Genomic DNA, 19,972 nt, shown 5'->3' with positions numbered 1-19,972 from the left:
TAGGGTTTTGTTCACTCATTGTGAATAATTTCAATTCAACACTAAATTTCACGAACACCTATAGCATAAATATAATACAGAGACCTCTCTGGTGATAAAGATTCTCATATAAAGAAGTGATGGATACTTAAGGAAATTGATTAACCTTGATTGAACACTCATGTTTTACAAAGAACTGAAAACATTAAATAGTATGCCATAAGTACATGAAATTTTGTGTGTCAATTACAGAAATTAAATTTAGGGATGGACTGCTTCCCAAAAAGTGACACCATTATGAGAGGAGCTTGACATTAATATATCTTTATATTAATTATACTATGTATTGATTATAATTATTTAATAGACACTTAAATAATTAATCAGAAATAGAAGTATATTTTATGTTTATATGACCAGTATTGGCCATCTTGAATATAGTAAGTAATTTACCTGCCCATGTCTGAGATTTTATCTTTTCTATTTGTATTAACCCAGAAAAATAGGTACAGGTAGTATGAGTAAAGAAATGTGTGCATCTGTTACTGAATCACCAAAGCTGTCTACCATATAAATGAGTAACTGAAGGAACATATAACGCATACTCACAGAGACCCTGAACAATTTTCCAGTGCTTAAATGGGTCTTGGCAAGCTACAGTTTATGGACTTTGAGAGTCCTACTGTTGGTTTTTATAAAGATTTATTGGAACATGGTCAATAATGTACTAGACGTTACTGCCTTCCTGTTCTAATGTCAGAATTGTGTAGTTGCTTTAAGATCAAACGGCCTGGGGAAAAAGAAATATTTACTATTTTATTTTTTACACATTTTATGTAAAATGTAATTAATGTAAGAAAATGTAAAAAATGTGTAAAACGTAAGAAAAAAATTGTTCACCCTTGCCTAAAAATTATCCGACTTCTGACTTTCAGATGAGGTAGATAAATTAACCTTAAAATTCACCAGCACAGATCTATACACATATATACTTACAACACACGCAAAATTCTTAGATTCCTGGGGCTGTGGTGTTGCCGGCATCACTGCACTTCCAGTCAGGCTTCCTGTGAGTAAAATTGGGATGGCAGCAGAAAATGGCCCAAGGTTTTCGTGTCTGCACCCATGAGGGAATCCTGAATGAATTACCTGTCTTCTGGCTTTGATCTGGCCCAGCTCCATGGAGCAATAATTTGGGGAGTGAACTGGTAAATGTAAGATTCTTTCTTTTTCTCTCTCTTTATAACTTTGCCTTTCAAACAAATAAAACAAATTTTAAATCTTCACTTAAAAAAAAGCAGTTGTCATTAAATACTTTTTTTTTGTATTTTCTGTTTATCCTGTAAGTTTGCAGAGAGTATTTTTTACCAAGAATTGTCTTTGCTTGTCTTGTGAAATAAGTGTGTGAACAGTCGCTCTTACATGGAAAAAAATGAGTGTATGCTGAACATTAAACTCATCTTAGGCACTGACAATACAAGGGAACTAAATAAATTCCATATTCTTGAATAATTCCTAATATATGGAGTGTTTGGATTGTATTTTTATACTTAAATTCAGTTTCATTTATTTTTTGCTTTGTTACTAAATCCTTCAATCTTTCAACTGGAGATTTTGTTTAATATGGTTATTACATAATAGGATTTAAATTTAGCTTTTTCTTATTTGCTTTCCATGTTATTCACTCTTCTTTCTATTCCTTTTCCCTTTTGCCAGTTAATGTTTTGATTGAACCTTTTTTGTGATTCTATTTTATCATTGGCTTATTATTTGTTAAAAGATATTAGATGGTTCTTCTAAGTGTGCAATTTATCACAATCTGCCTTTAATATCATATTCTTCACGTACAATAAAAAAGCCTCAAAACATTATACTTCTAATCATCCCTAGATCCCTTTGTGCTATAGTTTTATTTTATATACAAATGATTCATTTTTCATACATTGTGATGATCTTTCTTTCAATAGTAATTTATATTTTAAAGCAATTCAAAATAAAGCGTATGAGTGATTTTTTTTTATTACCTAGTTTCTGTCATTTGTGATACTCTCCATTCCTTTTTCTTTGTAGATTTGATGGTATGGATATAGATTGTATTTATTGTTTTTCCCTTGTTCCCAGAATTTTCTGCAACATTATTGCAATGTTCATTTATACACAATGCATTTTAATCAGTCTTTGTCTATTTTGGTAGGAAATAGCAGTGTAAGTTGATTTTATCTTTAACTATTGTCTTGTGCTACAAATGAGACTTTTGGTCAGTAATAGATTAAGTATATGAGTGGTAGCCTCATAAGATTATAATAAAGCTGAGAAAACTGTTTAGTGAGTCCATAGCTATTGTTACATCTTAATATTACATTTGTAGGGTGCTAGTATAAATAAACCTTTTCTACCAATTATATGAAAATATAATACATAGAATATATGAGGACTATATATTTGATAATAAATGGCTAGGTTACTGATTTGTAATTGTTTTGCTGATACATGCTTTAATCATTATTTTTACAATGTATTCCTGTTTGCTGAAAGAAATACGCTGTGTAATGCCAGGTATAGCCTTCCAGATCTCATGTTACTGTAAAAGACTGCATTGACTGATTGACATGGTCCATCCTAAGTACACTTTATGAGTGTAAGCAATAATGAAATCACTGAATGTTGCTCATAACATATCTTGTCATTGAGTCTCATGTCATAATGCTTGGGGATTGTCATTTCATCTATTTTCATCTGACTTGAAAAATTAGTTTTTTTAAAAAACAGAATTATTTTGCTCATTTGAAAAACACAGTTACAGAGACAAAGAGAGAGAAGAGAGAGAGAGGGAGAAGAGTGAGAAAGAACGATAGAGAATGAATCTTATATCAGCTAAGTTTACTCCCCTACGTGGCTCCAATTGCTAACAGATGGGCTAGATTGAAGCCAGTACCTAGGAGCTTCTTCAAGTTGTTCTGCTTGAGTGCAGTGGCCCGAGCAATTGGACCATCCTGTACTGTTTTCTGAGACACGTTAGCAAGGAACTGAATTGGAAGTGGAACAGCCAATATGCCCATATGCGACACTGGCATCATAGGTGGCTCTACACACTATGCCACAAAACTAGCCACATTGAGTAATTAAAAGAAATTGCTCTCATTTTTATTCTTATGCAAACTCAATTTTCACTCTATATTTTTGACATTTTTTTCTCTTCAGTTTTAATTTTCATTGATTTTATAATATGACTTGATGTGATTTCCTTTGTGTTCATTCTGATTGCTTATTTTTTTCTTGAGGTTTTAAGATATATGCATTTGTAATTTTCAGATTTGGAACTGTATTGGTGATTATTACTTCAAATACTTATTCTTCACCCTCTCACTTTCTGAGTCTCCATTTGTATGCCTGATAGGGGGCCTGTTATCATTTAATCTATCTCAGACAATCTGTTCATTTTCCCCAACCATTCAAAGTCTTCTTGTTTCATTTTGGGCAGGCTCTATCACTGTTTTTAAGCTCATTGATTTTCTGCTGCAGCATCTTAATCTGTGGTTAACTTCGTCTTGAGTATTTTAATTTTAAGTGGGCTATTTTTATTCTTTATAAAATCATGCATTTCTCTAATCATATTCATCAATCTGTTTCTCCACATTCTTAAATATATGGAATACATTTTTGTATTAGTTTTGAAATATTTGCATCTAGTTTCATTACCTGTGTGATTTCGAGTGCCATATTTCTTAATTGATTTTCTCATGATGAGACATGCTCCATAATTTTCTGGAGTGAAAGACACAGTGTATTTATAATTGTTAGTTGCTGAAATTTTGAATTTTCTCTGGCACATTGATAAGTCGTTTGGAACCTGTTTTATACTTTCGAGACTTGATTTTAATCATCTTGATGGAAGATATAGAGTATTCCTAAGTCTGATGGTAATTTATCCTTGGAATTAAGAAAATTTCCTTCTTATTTGATGCCTCAGATAATACAATGCCACCTGGTTGATATGTGAACTATTCCTAACCTCCTCTGATATCTGAGAATTATTCAGTCTACTGCCCTGCAGTAATTCTTTCTCTATTGTGAATTTCTTTCTCTATAATTCTTTCTCTATTCTTTCATTGTCTATAGGCTGAAGCCTCAGCCTATAAATAATATAATAATAACAACCAGTAGCAACCAAATAATTGAAATGAAAAAGAGACTTTACAGATGCCTAGGGCACTTGTACTTGAATGTGCATAATCTTCCATCATACCAACTTCGTATTTACTTCTTCACTGGTATTCTGCCTGCAAATTTTCCCTGCATGTTCACCATAAACTCCATTTTTAATCAGCGTGGTGTATTAAGGAAAATAGACTCTGTTAAGGCTTCATATGTCTTATTTTCTTCAAGAAATTGTTGTAAGCAGTAAGTTGGGACAACAGTAGAGCCCACCTTATTTATTTCTTTTCAATCATGCATCATAGAGATGTAAAATTATTAAAAGCAGTTGATTCATGTTTTTATAGTTTATGGTTCTTTAAGATGGGTGCACACTTTCCTTGGAGACTAATACTTCATGAGTGAAAGTGGGAGCCCCAAGTATTATAAGTGCATTGTGAAACATACTGGATAATTGCACAACATTCAGTTCCCTTGCAAGACAAACTAATGGCTATTCTGAATATTTGGGAAAAATATGAAATGCAATTTGAATTGAGCATTGGAAATATGGATAGGAATTTAGCTTTGAAGCTCATTTGTTGATTACTTGTATTTAACACAATTTCTTTTCTGTTCATGAAATAAGTATAATTTCCCTTTTAAAATCTAAACATTTCTTACTTTTCAGAACTGCTGTTCTTTACATATTGAGGAAATTTTGCTGATAATGCAATTTCTCTCATAATTTCATTCCAATAAAAAAAAATCACTTATTTGCCTATGTCGTTGATTTCATCCCATTAATGATCTTGGGTGTTGCAGAAAAAAGGATATATTTAGATATTATAATAAACTATAGTTTAATATAATGTAATAAATACATTATTATAATGAATGTATTACATGTTCAAGAGTGCTTGAGGATCTGAGGTGAGAAATTTTCTCATTTGTTATACTCTCCAGAAATGAATAAAGTTTTTCCCATTTGCAAAAAGCAAATTTCATTTGCTCTAGAAAGTGATTACAAAATATTTCAAATTTCCAAGGTCTAAATGAGCTTTTTTTTAAATCATTTTTTATTGCATTTCATTTTTTTTTAAAGATTTATTTTATTTTTATTACAAAGTCAGATATACTGAGAGGAGGAGAGATAGAGAGGAAGTGGAGCTGCCGGGATTAGAACCAGCAGCCATATGGGACCAAGGCGAGGACCTTAGCCACTAGGCCACGCTGCCAAGCCCTATTGCATTTCATTTTATGACAATGTTTCTTAGGCTCTGAGGTTCCTTCCCCCAATCCCTCCCCAAACCCTCCCCCCATGGTGGATTATTCCACCTTATTGCAGTATTACAGTTCAAATCCAGTTGTGCTTCTTTCTTTGCAGGCATGTACCACGCATACAGTCCAGCATCTTATTGTCCAGATAAATTCAACAGTTTCTTGGGGGGACCATCTCTGGTCTAAAAGCAGAGCTGGTAGAATATCGTCCCAACCAATTTAAAGCCATAAGATAACATTGATAACAGTTTACAACATTATGGAGTTAATTGACATAGACTTGAGTGACAGAGATGTTAGAAAATGCAAGTTCTTAACCACATCTTGTGACTACTTCATTGACATTTCAATTTTAGTTTATATGCAACCACCTTAAAATGGCTATAGGACACTATTCAGCTGTCTTGTGTCTATTTTCTTTTTTTGTATTTAGCAGTTTATTGTATTGAAGCATAATTTTTATGGAACTTGGCGGATTTTAGGATAGTCCAAACTGGCTTATAACTTTAACAAGGCATATGTCAACAGTTGGGGCACAGAAGAGTTTTAGGAGGGGTGTGCAGAGAAATCTTCAATTCTCCAGTGAGGAGTAACTTGTTTTTGTGTCCTACCTAGTAAGGTATGTGTGAATCCCTGCTGTTTCCTGTCTGGTTCTAAGCTTTCCTTGTTGTCTGTCTATTCTAATTTTGTTGTTGTTGTTGTTTTGTTTTGCTTTGTTTTGGGGAGGGCTTTGGGGCGACGCTGATGGTCCTTGCAGGAGAGGGTGGGAATCCAAAGTTGAAACTAAGTAAGGACCAGAGAAAGCTCCTCCCCTAACCCCGAAGGGAGTTTACTGTTCTGTTTCTGCAGACCGCTCAGGGCTCCTGGCTGTTGTTACGATAACATTGGACCCTGCGAGGAAGGATTTGGACTTCTTCCATCCCATGTGGGAGATTCAAATGGGAGTGGATGACCTCAGAGTTCTTAGCTTCTGAAGGTATTCCAATTCCCCATGGTCTCCTTGGCAGTTGGAATGTAGTCCTTGGTGCCCATACTGATAGTTCTTGGTGAGGATCCGGGAGCCTCCAGGGTTGGGATACAAGCCTCCTCCTGTGCTGCTCCACTCTGGGGTCCCCCCCTGCTCTGTGCATGTGACCTGTTAAGAGGTTGTCAGGATCGCTCTTGATTCCCCTATATGTCTTTGTGGTTTTAATATTGTCTAATGTTGATTCGTGTCTGTTGTCTATAAGTTACCTGATATGTTCTTAATAGGTTATACTTCACGTCTTCCTCACACATTCTAAGGAGATGGAAGATTTCTCTGCTCTCCCACCCCATTACCAAGAAGCATAGGCTTTTAAAAGTGCATTGGGTTTTACAATTCTTTCATGTAGATCATGAGCAGTCTGATTCACATTGATTGCTGGTTCATTGATTACATCACAATATCTTATTACGTGCAATACAGGCTGTTAGAGGTTGAAATAATACTACAATTTACAGGTACTATTTTTAGGATTGACATCATTTCATCTTAAATTAAGGCAAACATGTGGTGTCTAACCTTTTGGGATTGGCTCATTTCCCTTAGCATAATGGTTTCCAATTGGGCCCATTTGGCCACAAAGAACTGCATTTCTCTTTTTTTAATAGCTGAGTAGTATTCCATGGAATAGATGAACCATAGCTTTCTTTTCCAGTCTTCTGTTGCTGGATGGGCATTTTGACTGCTTCCAAGTTTTTGCAATTATTGGTTATGCTGCTATGAACATAGGGGTGCATGTATGTTTCTTGTGTAGCAGTTGTTTTGGATATATTCCTAGGAGTGCTATTGCTGGATCATATGGTATGCAGATTTTCCGTTGTTTGAGTGTTCTCCATACTGATTTTCATAGAGACTGCACCAACCTGCATTCCCACCAGCAGTGGAGAAGGGTTCCCTTTTCCCCACTTGCTTGCCAGCAAGTGTTGTTGGTGGTTTTTTGTATGTGAGCCTTTCTGACTGGCGTTAGGTGATACCTCATTGATGTCTTAATTTGGATTTCCCTTATTACCAGGGAACTTGAGCATTTTTTCATATGTTTGTTTGCCATTTGGTTTGTTCCTTTGTGAAATGTCTGCCCATTTCCCCTGCCCATTTCTTGAATGGTTTGTTTTGGTGTTTTGGTTGTTCTGGAGATCTTTGTATATTCTGGAGATTAGCCCCCTATCCACCTATGTGATCACCTTCTCCCATTCTGTGGGTTGCTTTTTTACTTTGTTGATCATTTCCCTTGCTGTACAGAAGCTTCTTAGTTTGATGTAGTCCCATTTGTTTATTTTGGCCTTGATTGCTAGTGCTTTTGGTGTTCTTTTTAGGAAGTCAGGCCCTACACCTAAATCTTGTAGGGTGTTTCCAACGCTTTCTTCCAAAAGTTTGAAGGTTTCTGGATGTAGGCTTAGGTATTTTATCCCTTTAGATTTGATCTTAATGTCTGGTGAAAGATGTGGGTCTATCTTCTGGTTTCTGCAGGCTATTAACCAGTTGTCACAACAGCATTCATTGAAGAGACCTTAAGTCAAAGAAGCCTTGGTGTTTATGCAGTGCACCAAGAATTAACACAGATAAAGGAGATAGGTATTAAAGCTGATTCCTGAGTCTGCCTTTCTGAGTTATGTTGAGTAGTACAGATCAGCAGTTTAACAAAAAAGAGCAATAGCATATTATTACATTTCCCAGTTTTATCATTGTTTATGAAATGTGTATTTTATATTAATTTGGCAAAAATTTTGAATTCTCAAAAAATATGTTTATTCAGCATAGGAAAGAACACTATGTTGACTGTGGAAGGCAGTTAAGTTTTGGAATTACACATCTGGGTTTAAATTTCATTCTTATAATTTGTGTTACATATTCTCATGTACTCATGATGTCACAAAAAAGTGATATGGAGCTTTCCCTTACGGAATTAGTTCAACTGAATGAACAATGCCACAGAAATAACCTGGATTTCATCCCAAGTTTGATATTTTCTAGCTACATGACCATGGTAAATTTCTTAATTTTTTTGGCCTGCAGTTTCTATTATCTATAAGGAAATGGATTTGAGGAATAATAGTATTTGCTTTACATATTGTTAAAATTTAGTGAATTGGTGTTCATCAAGTGCAAAGTCAGCTATTGATGTGCAATAAGTGCTCAGAAATGACTGTGAGCTCTGTTTAATAGTGGTAATCATGAATCTTTTTACTGTGAAACTGTGTACTGTTTATCAGGGCTCTAATAGTTCTTGTCCTGACATCATGCCTCACCTCTTCACTGTGTGTTATAAGCTATTTAATGAGCTGTCATGTGATAATAGCCAAGTCTTTGTTCTTGGAGATCTGGTAGAGCTAATTTTTCCAAACATCCTGTGGAGAAGTTACAACCTCAGAGTTATTACTGGCTTCCCTATGGATTAATTTCAGAGGTGTTAAGAGTTGAGGACAGGGAATAATTTTCATCTACTTATTGTAAGACATTAAAGACAAAATGAAGGCATGAAAATAGGGTTTGCATAACAATGAAAAGAGACATTTGTTTGTGGTCCCTGCTCTAAAAAACAGACTGAGACATGTTGTTTGATGAAGACCAAAGGGTAAGAACAGGTGCCCTTACTGAGCTCAGCATCATCTGATAGTGGCTTCAAGCATGCCAAGTCTTAATGGGAACTGAATTTAATAAAATGCCATGGTCAGCTTTTATCAAGGCCATTGCAAAGGAGGTCTTTGCAGAAATGCTCTATAAAGTGTGTATTTGTGTGTTTAAATGATGGATGAAATGTTGAGTACCTTCTGAATGAGCAATGAGTCAACATATGCAGCAATTCTTTTATAGATTGAAGATCACTATGAAAATATACCTATCATTGATTTATAATATTAATAATGAACTAATTTCATTTTTGTCTGTTTACAAGTCAGTAGATATTATGAGCTTAATTATTTTTCATAGACAGCTTTTCAAAAATCATCAGTATCTTTCTGTACACTAAGAAGTTTTAAGATCTACTGTACTGTATTTATTGCCCTTGTTTTTAAAAATAATTTTAAAACTATTTGTTTTTCCTAATCAAAGATAAAAATGATGCATCCAATTAGAATTTCTGGATCTGTGAGTTTCTACATTAAATTTAATTTTAACTTCATTATGTTATCATCAAATTTTTTCATGTACTTCTCACTCTGTACCCCCTCCTTAAGTGGTACAATTGATTCATTCAGTTAACAAATAATTCCCAAGCCCCTTCAAAATGTGCTAGGAATGCTCCCATAAAATAGGAAAACAGCCTATGATAGGTGCTATGGAGGAGTGCGTGGTGCTGTGACATCATGTCTGACCTGGTCAGGGAGGCTCTGGAATGCTTTTCTCAAGAGGGAAAGAAGCACATGGACTTGAACAGATATGCAACCAAGCATTTGGTGCAAAGCAGCAGCTCTTTGACTTGTGCACTCAGATATCTCCAGGAATATCTCTTCTGGCTCACAATAACTTTAAATATACCAGAAATGGAATTCTGGGAAATATAAGTCAACCCATTCAAGTTGATATTTTGCAAAATCTCAACACATCTTTATCATTTGACTTGGTTTTTCCATGCAGCTTATCCTTTTTTTCTAGCACTTCCCCTTCTTACACATGGTCACTGTATTACAATGTGTTTACTGCTTGGCATTCTTAAAACAACGTTGTCAAGTGTATGTTATTACTCCTCTTTGAAGTTAAGCAAATTCCTTTTCTTTTCCTGAGATCACTGAGCCAGAATAAAATAAAACTGATATTGCAATCAATGTTTCAGAATGTGGTGCTTCTTAAACTACAGGTGGAGACAAAGTTAACACGTGTATTTCATATCAGAAAACAGAAAAGGTCATCTCATGATTTGTTGGGACATCACTCCTCCTCCATCTGCTCTCAACTTGTATGGCCTCATTTGCTTAAAAATATCTTATGAATCAATAACTCTTTCCAAAAATAAAGTTTATGGGAAGATGCTGTGTGGTTTAGATACAAAGATGTGAAGTATCTACCTGAAACAATTTGTTTGGTAAGACTTAATCTGCATTTGGCAATTCTGGTATTAACATTCTAAAAACTTGGCCAAAAGCTGTCATAATTGAGAAATACATTTTAATTACTATATGGATTTATATATGGAACACATGGCATCAATTTTACTCCTCCCCCATCGTTACAGTCTGTTTTAATTAATGTTTGAAACTAAATCTGCTGAGGCAATATCCTTTTAAGTCTTTACCTCATGCCAAGAGTCAGAATTACCACCTTCCTAAGATTACTGGCAAATTAATATTTCTGCTGACTACTAATTTATTAAAATTGGATAGGATAGTAAAGGAATACTTAGAGAGTACCTGCTATGTTCTTAACTCTCACTTAAAATATATCACCATATCAAATAGTATTATATATACTAGAACCACTGAAGTATTATCAGTGTTACAGTAGCAGAAATAATATATTAATTTGCTAAAGTAGATGAATTATTTGGATTATATATATTTTTAGTTTATATACTTCATATGCATATGTATGTATATTACCTCCTTATTTGGGATATGATTTAAATTAATCTGCAACAATATAATCCAGTAAATAAAACTAGAGTTGTCACAAATATGAGATTTATGGATTAAACATATGAAGTCATCAGTATTATCATATAAAAAGTGTGGTGCAGTGATCACCTGTATTTGCTATAAGTAAATTAAAACTTAACATTGGAGTTATTTTTAGCAGACCATAAAGGGAGAAACCAAGATAAGAGGTATTATTTATTTATATTTTCTTTAATATTTGAAAGAAATAATTTTTTGAATGCCATATTTTTTCCTGGTACTCAAATTAGAAAACAGCATTTCCTGTTGGTCTTTACAAAGAGAACTCAATAATGTTTGCAGTGTTCTCAAAAAATGTCACTATAATAAATATACTAATAAATTTTCTATGGGTTATAAAATGAAACCTTTTACTATTGATAGATGGAATGATGCCAAAGTATTACTCTCTAAAAACAATTTGTTATATTGCAAAAGTGGAAAGATCCACATAGAAAAATTGTTGATTTTTTCTTATATTTTGCTTCTTGTTTTCTAGATTAACTTAAGGACGATTTTTAGATTGTCCAAATGATGGTATAAAGAGTGTTTATTCAGTAAACATTGCATAAATACCATTTTTTCATTGAAAATTTGATAAGATGGAATGAAACTGGATGTGAGATCTTTTCTGTAATACAAGTATTTTGTATGGCTGCTTAAATCAAACCAATGTTATTGATAATCAAACTGGGGGAAATAGGGAACATTTTTCATTGACTATTATTTATTATATTAAATGTGTCATGTTTTACATGTATGAATAAATCTTATTCCAGTTTCTCCACCTTCTTTGTAGAGCTTAGGGACCCTTGTTGTATTGACAAAGCCTGAATGGAACACTACTCCATGGCTACAGGGTCAGAAACAGGTTCTCAATATATTTTTATAGGGCCAATGTTATGGAGTAAGGGGTTAGGATGGGTCAATGTTATGGAGTAAGGATTGCAAGACCATCATCACAAATCAGAACATTAGTTTGATGCCACATTTCTCTTTTCCTTCTTTCTTTCTTTCTTTCTTTCTCTCTCTCTCTCTCTCTCTCTCTCTCTCTCTCTCTCTCTCTCTCTTTCTTTCTTTCTTTCTCTCTCTCTCTCTCTCTCTCTCTCTCTCTTTCTCTCTCTCTCTTTCTTTCTTTCTTTCTTTCTTTCTTTCTTTCTTTCTTTCTTTCTTTCTTTCTTTCTTTCTTTCTTTCTAACAGTCATATATATAGAGAGAGACAGAGAGGAAGATCTTCCATCCACTGATTAATTCCCCAAGCAGCCACAATGGCCAGAGTTGAGCCAATCCAAAACAAGGGGCCTGGAGCCTCTTCTGAGTCTACCATGTGGGTGCTGGGTCCCAAAGCTTTGGACCATCCTCTACTGCTTTCCCAGGCCATGTGCATGGAGCTGGATGGGAAGTGGGGCTGCTGGGATTAGAACTGGCTCCCATATGGGTGTGTCCAAGGTGAAGACTTTAGCTGCTAGGCTATTGCACCAGGACCTGGTTGCCACACTTCTGATGTAACTTCCTTCTAATGTGCCCATCAAATTCTGGAGAATAGGTTGTAAGGAGGACCAGACTGGGTGTTCTGGCTCCTAGATTTGACCTGGCTCAGGCCTGACTTTTGCAACACTATTGGAGAATGAATCAGAAGATGGAAGATTTCTCTCTCTCTCTCTCCCTCTCTCTCTGTTTCTCTCTCCTTCAATGCATCATCCTGATATCTGCCTTTGTCTTCATGTGATAAGTATACAAATTCATGTGGTGTTTGCCCAGGTTTCCTCTTTTAAGGGTACAAGCCTTACTTAGTTAGGGGATACTCTAATAACATTTATTAAGTTGAGTATATTTACAAAGGTCCTACTTCAAAATAAGATCACCTTCACAGTTTTACTGAAGATCAAAACTGTAATATACCTATACTCTTGGTTCAGAATGCAAATTTTAACACTATGGTGCAATAAAAATGGGAGGCCTTAATCATTAAGAGACCCTCTTACAGATTAACTACATATATTAACATACTAAAAATGCCAGGGTATTCTATGGCAAGCAAATCTGAGTTAAATTATTTATTCCAGAATTCTCCAAACCTCATCTTCTCCACCTTATCTGTGAACATCATATGTAATACTATCCATCCTCAATAGAGAAAATCACAGATGTGAAAGAAAAAGTGTTAAATATAGAATGAGATATAGAATGAAATTCAAATTTATATCCTACATGCCTTGACCTTTGCCAGTTATTTAGCTTCTTTGAGATTTTGCTGTCTCATCTTGTAAATTATTGTGATTATTCCTGATTAGCAAGCTTTTAAATGAGTAATATAAATAAAAACTCGATGGATAAATTATTTTTAGGCATGTAATGCTTGTCAAATTGCACAAATATGATCTGTAATCACAGTGGTAACAACATATACTACTACCTTTCGAGTTTTTATTCAGTACCACTACTTTCAATAATGTCTTCACCTGTAGTATCTTTTTGATTCACATAACATTCAAGTACTATTATTTCTATTTTAGATGAAATTGAGGCATCTCAGAAAGATAGAATTGCTTACTTAAAATCAAGCAATGCTAAAATGGTGATTTAAACCCAGAAGTCTCTAATTCTAAATTTCAGAGCCCTATTCAACTTGTAGAAGACAGGAATATTCCAGGCCGTAAACAGAATTGTACTTAATAATAACAAAGAAATAGAACTTACTTTTATAACAAATCAAGAAATTTGAAAATTAGCTGCTGTGGTGTCAAAGCTGACATCTCCTATGAACCTTTTGATTTCTGTCATTTTCACAAAATGTCTTCTGCATGTTGGGGGAAGGGGAGGTATCACTGTGCTGTATGTTATGGTTATAAAGTGTCTATATTCCATTTCTTTCCACGCATTAACATCTGCCTTCAACTCACTGGCCAGAATTCAACCACATGGCCATTCTTTGCTAGTAAGGCTAGAAGTACAGGCATGTATCTCCCAGTATCTATAGTGGAGACAGTATAGAGAGAATGTTGAGCAAATAGGTAAGCTACTGCATGTAAGATATCCTATACATAACAGTTCTGATTGATTCATAGTTCCTCAACAGAGTAAGCAAATAGCAACAGGCAGAAGAAATTGGTTGGCATACCATTGGAACCAAAAGTTTTCACTATTTAACAATGGCATGCATCCTTGACAACTCCAAAAAATGGAGGGATGATAAGATTCTCAGTAAATAGTTAACTGCACATCTTAATAGTCTTAGGAGTAGAACATATTTGAAAGGTCATCTAGTTAGAAATTCTCTCCCACCCTACTGTATTTATTTCATCAGAAGTTCTCAAATCTATGGTTTCCCAGCTTCTTTTTCATTCAGAACTATTTTAGCAGTAATCCTTGGATAAGGTAATTGAGAAAATATTTTTTATTACATGACCTTATGTGGCCTTTTCAATACAGAAACAAAACATAAAGTCATTGTTGTTTTTCATATTATTTGTGATGTTTTACAAAAATGGCTGTTCCAGACATGTGGAATAATAGGCGGGGGAGCTTTTGAAAGACATTCCTTATTGCAGACATTCCTTATTACAGATGAAGACTCTGAAATCTGGAGTTTTCAATACTAGAACCATAGTGAAACTTCAGTCTACAGACTAGACTCAATAAAAGAAACAAAGAGAGAACTTGACTTTACATCCAGAAACACACATTAGCTTCATGACATTCTGAGGTCCTTCTGTAAGTCAGTTTCTGAAGACTGTGGTAACCAACTGTTTCCTAAGCTAATACCGATAAATATTATCAAACATTTACTAAACACTCTGTACAAGGCTGATATGAGATTTGAGAATGATTGAGACACTGTTCCTAATTTAGAAGAGCTTACTGACTAAGTAAAGGTAAATATACAGATAGGTGAAATATTTTCTCAAACAGAGAGATGTGAATGGGTCATAGAAAGTTATGTTCAGAATCATTTGAAAGCATACAGGAAGGCTTTGCAGAATTTTCTTGCTGAGATTACAGCATTAAATGATGAAGTGTTAGAGTTCACCTTGATGATTAGATTTAAACATCACAGCTTGTTATGCAATGTGTAAAAACATATATGCATTTATATTTATTAAAGCAGAATACTGTCAGAGGAGATACTTCAGAAATATAATTTTGTTCTCCACTTCTTAAACCACTACCTAAAACCATTATACCATAAGCTAGCCACCTTTTTCTGGAGTCAAACAGTAAATACTGACTTTGTACACCAGTCTCTTATGCAAATACTCTGTTTTTGTCACAGAAAAGAGGAACAAGATACCTAAGTATGTTCCAAAAAAATCTTTGGTTATAACAACAGAAGGCTAACAAAATTTGAACAATTAGGGTCAATTTGGTCTTATTCTGTATCATGAACTTTCACAGGTAATTCAGCCCTGTGTTTCTCACTATAAAATCTCACTGAAAGATTATCATGAAACATTAGGCAGAAATTTAACAAATATAGTCTGCAACACCCCTGCATCTCCTTTTATTAAACATTTAATTATTTTATTTGAAATGCTGATTTACAGAGAAGAGGTGACACAAAGAGAAGGGGGTTCACCCCTCGCCCCAATGGCTGCAACAACCAGAATTGTGTTGATCCAAAGACAGGAGTGTGGAGATTCTTCTGGGTCTCCTATATGAGAGCAGGGGTCCAGGGACTTGAGACATCCTCTATTGTTTTCTCATGCCATAATCAGGGAGCTAGATCGGAAGTGGAACATCTGGGATGTGAACTGGTTTCCATATAAGGTGCTGGTGCTGCAGGCAGAGGATTAGCAGACTAAGCCACTGTATGCCAGCCCCAGCATCTGCATTTACAACATGTGATTCTCATTCTGGAAGATGAGAATATTCATATGAATCTTTGTTTTGCAGCACTACATTATTACCAACTAATTTTTTTAATGAATAAAGCTTTTATTACAATTTTATGTCCTAATTCCAAAATCCTAGAGTAGCACATGGTTATTGCTAAGGGACTTGCAATTAGGTTTTATAGCTAAAACTTTAAGCATCCCAAGTTACATGCCATGCTTGATAAATATGTTATTGATGGCTCACTATTTTCCCATCTACAGAATTTTTACTTCATATGAAAATGTCACTTTCATATTCTCCAATACATTGGTTTTGATATTTTCACATCCATGTTTCACACACGAATTGCTGCAGTAATTTGCTGAGGTCAACATAAAATAATTCTTGCTGGTCATTTGGAAAGATAACCTATGAGAAAACAAATGGTCTGGCTGGCATTCATTTCCCTCTCCTTTCCTTCCCCTTAATTTTGTGAGTTTGCATTTGCAGTACTTTTCAGCACTTTCTGTTGCACTTGTACCCTCTAACCAAAGAGAGCTCTAGTTAGGGATCTCCAATATTATATGCACAGCATTAGGATTACATCGCAAAGGATTGAAAAGTAATATCATGAAGCTCAGATCTTTTTTTCCACTGTGACATTTATTAAATTTTCAAAAGACTAGAACATCATCTGTTTCACAGGCTATAATACAAAGTGTGCCCATTCTGACTTTCCATACATTGGGAGAAACAACAAATCATATGAAAAGTATAGAAAATGCATGAAACTGTCTTGCCAAGAAAGGTTCATCTAACAAGTTTTAGTTCTTGACATATGGTAACCTACGTTCTAACCTAAGCCCATCTCTTCAGAAAGACATCCAGATATGAAATGGAATCATTGCTGGATAAGGGTAAGGGCTTTGGACAGATATAATAACTAAGTGGAAAAAAGTTAAGTATTTTTTTCCGGTAGGAGAATGTTTGAACCTGTCTTCTTTGCAAGGTTTTGTTCACATCTTGTTTCACCTCTCCCAGCATTCTGCCATTTCCCACAAGAAACACGAAAGCTCTGAGTTAGTTCTACGTTCTCTACTTTCTTTGCACCATGACAGGTATGGATTTGAGAATAATCATGATAGTTACTAGTAATAACAATGCAATATAAATGGTGAGTGCCAGGTACATACTGAACACTACTCTAAAAGGTTTAACTAGATGAGCCCATTGAGTCTTTCTGGAATCATCAAAGTAGATAGTATTTTCATCATGATTTAAGGATACAACGAAAGTGAGTACAGACGCTTAAGTCCAAGGTCATATAGTTAATAAAGAGCAGAGGCCAGCTGTGGTCTCAGACAGATGGGTTCCAGCATCCGCTGACTTGTGCCCTATGCTTGTCCTTCCTGCTCACAGACTTCTACCTAGACTTTCAGTATTTTCTTCTGACGTTGATATTCTTGTTTTATATTTCTTCATATCTATTATTAGAAAGTATTTCATAAGCTATCCATTGTAGAATATAGATTTAAAATCTCTTCTGACTCTGTGTGAGATGCCTCTTCATCTAAGAAATAACTAGGTGACACAAGGCTTAATCATACAGATTTCTCACAAATAACATAAATAGTAGGTGGTAAATATATAAATCGAGTGATAATTCAAGATATGGTTTTCCATTAATGAACATATTGATGTCTATATTTAGGGCAAGTTTTTAAGTTATGAGGCTATTTAAAATAAATGCATTTAGGGGACTAATAGGAAGGCCCATAACAATGATACCTTTGCTGTGTATTTTTTGTCTATGAAAGTGCTGTAACACTCTAAACCAGCCTTTCTGGGAGTCAGCCGACTTGATAATACTGTGCTGTTTTAACTGAAACATAAGTCATGCATAAGGTGCTCATTATCTATTGAACAGATCTAAATGTCTGGACTACTCCAAGTGCTCAGAGCATACAAAAAACTAATATTCCATAAAATTATATATTCTTTTGTTTTCTGTGGTGATATCACTAATTCCTAGCATAGTTTATAACTCATTGAAAATGCTTAACAAGTCTGATCAAACAATAAATGACAGATAAAGGCCACTGAACAAGCTATGATAACTACAGCTAACAACATAATCTAGGATTTTTTTTCTCAGATTGGGATTGCTATAAACTTTGTAAAAACTTTGTGGTATATAATTATAATAATTGTGACTAGTAAGGCTTGAAACCTTCTTTACATATGACTAATGGAAAAGAATTACATGTGGAAAGAATTTGTTCATCCTAGCATCTTGTCCCAGCCCTCTCCTCTCTTCCTGATAAGCTGTTGACCCTTAAAATCTGCAAATGATTTACCACCTGTATAATTCTTGCCTAGATAGTTCTTCTCCACCTATATTTTCACATTTCTTTTCTCTCAGAATATTTTGGTGTTTTATTGCATATTGCTGTGCATATTCCTTGTTAAATTCTTGTACTCTAGTAGATTGAATGAGTCTGCAGAACAAGGCATAGTTTTATTCCTGTGACTAACAGTAAGAAGAAATCTGAAGCACTGAATTCTGCCTGAACGAGCATGAATTCCAAACTCACAGGACAGATCCAGATTAATATTTTTTCTGTAGTGTTGTTATTATGATCAGTGATTGGGCCAAGAATGTATGTTTAGTGTTGGTCACCCCAAAATTCTGTTCCTTGAATGTCTTTCCCACATGAGAAAACATCAAACGAATTGGGGGAATAGCAGTTACTACATAAGTTTAACTCTGGGCCATCCTCAGCTTGCAGGGAACTGGATAGAAAGTGGGGCTGCCAGGACTAGAACTGATGCCTATATGGTATTCCGGTGCATGCAAGGTGAGGACTTTAGTCACTAGGTACCATGCCAGGCCCTGAGTTGTGAATATTAAGAACAGACATGGATTTCAAAATTGTTTGCACTGCAATAAATTTATAATTCCATTTGTAAAAATTATAATTATGTTTCCCGTAAAGTTTTTTTTAAAATTATTTATTTATATTTATTTTTATTGCCAAGTCAAATATACAGAGAGGAGGAGAGACAGAGAAGAAGATCTTCTGTCTGTTGATTCACTCCCCAAGTGGCTACAAGGGCCAGAGCTTAACTGATCCGAAGCCAGGAGCTTCTTGCTGGTCTCCCATACAGGTGCAGGATTGCAAGGTTTTGGGCCTTCTTCGACTGCTTTCCCAGGGCACATGCATGGAGCTGAATGGGAAGCTGGGCAGCCGGGACATGAACCAGCGCCCACAAGGCATCCCAGTGCATGCAAGGTAAGGACTTTATCCACTAGGCTACCATGCCAGGCCCTTCCATGAAGTTTATAAAGAACTTTCATGTGTGAATTAAGCTTAAAAATAAGAAATTGAGACTACTATGTGATGCAGCAGATTATGCCTCTATGTAATTCAGTTCAAGTCCTGGATGCTGCACTTCCTCTCTGGCTCCCAGCTAAAGTGCCTAAGAAAGCAGGAGTAGGTGACCCAAGTGTTTGGTTCCTACCAACAACCAAATACCTGGACAGAGTTCTAGTCTCTGGTTTCAACCTGACCCAATAGCAGATATTATAGCCATTTGTGGAGTGAACCAGCAGATAGAAATTCTCTTTCACTCTTTCTCTTCCCTCTGTAAAGTGAGCTTTTAAAATTTATATATATATATATAAAAATATATATATAATTGATATGTATTAAATTCAAGCATATGTAACATAATAAGTAATAATTTAATGTATATCTATATCTATCTCAATGTAAAAGGCTGATTTTACAAAAAGAGGGTAGAGATGGAGTAAAAAAGGTCTTCTCTCTGCTGGTTCACTCCCCAAATGAGTGCAATGACTAGAGCTGAACTGATTCGAAGTAGCGAGACAGGAGATTCCTTTGGGTGTCTCACATGGGTGCAGAAACCCAAGAGGCCTTGGGGCCATGCTCTGCTGCTTTCCCAGGCCAAAACAGGGACAAGTTTCCTTCAGTCATGTTGATCCCAGTGCTTGTGTTTTCCCACTATTCTAAACTTTCCTTTCTGCCTTGGATAGCTTTCATGTTTTCACTGTATTTCTATGGCTTTAATCTCTGTCTGAGCAGTCATAGTTAGTCACTACAATAAATGTTACCAAAATTTGTAAAGT

This window comes from Ochotona princeps, chromosome 4 (assembly GCF_030435755.1).
Source record: "Ochotona princeps isolate mOchPri1 chromosome 4, mOchPri1.hap1, whole genome shotgun sequence".
NCBI lineage: Eukaryota > Metazoa > Chordata > Mammalia > Lagomorpha > Ochotonidae > Ochotona > Ochotona princeps.
The sequence above is the reverse complement of the archived record's forward strand: the minus strand, read 5'-3'. Positions refer to the sequence as shown.